The sequence below is a fragment of the Heloderma suspectum genome, chromosome 6 (genome assembly GCF_057233095.1).
Source record: "Heloderma suspectum isolate Gila_16-S chromosome 6, 16-S_ref, whole genome shotgun sequence".
Lineage (NCBI taxonomy): Eukaryota > Metazoa > Chordata > Lepidosauria > Squamata > Helodermatidae > Heloderma > Heloderma suspectum.
This window is the reverse complement of record NC_139463.1, coordinates 124,231,385-124,231,796: the sequence shown is the minus strand read 5'-3', so window position 1 is coordinate 124,231,796 and position 412 is coordinate 124,231,385.

The window sequence follows — 412 nt, the reverse complement described above, 5'->3', positions numbered from 1 at the left end:
TAATTTGAAAAGAAAAAAAAACCATTCACAGCATATGTCTAGCAAATAGCCAGAAGGCTGTACAATATTTTTCTTTGTAGAGCCTGCTGGTAGATTCTAATGTGGGAGTACCGGAGAAATCTTGTCCAGTGATGAAAGGCAGCTGGAATCCATTGATTCCTTCACTCCAATAGCTGAAGGTGAGGTGTAAAAACTTCTGATATCAGAGGAGGAGTGGCCCTGCACCACCAGATTTTTCCTGCCCTCCAAGAACAGGAGAAGAGCCTTGCTGGATCAGATGGAAGGTCCATCTAGTCACACATTCACCATATTTATCTTCAGAAAGCCCACATGCAGGGTGTGAAGTCATCCTCTCCCAGCAACTGGTATGTAATGTGGTGTACGAATGCCTCTGAGCACAGAGGCTGTATTT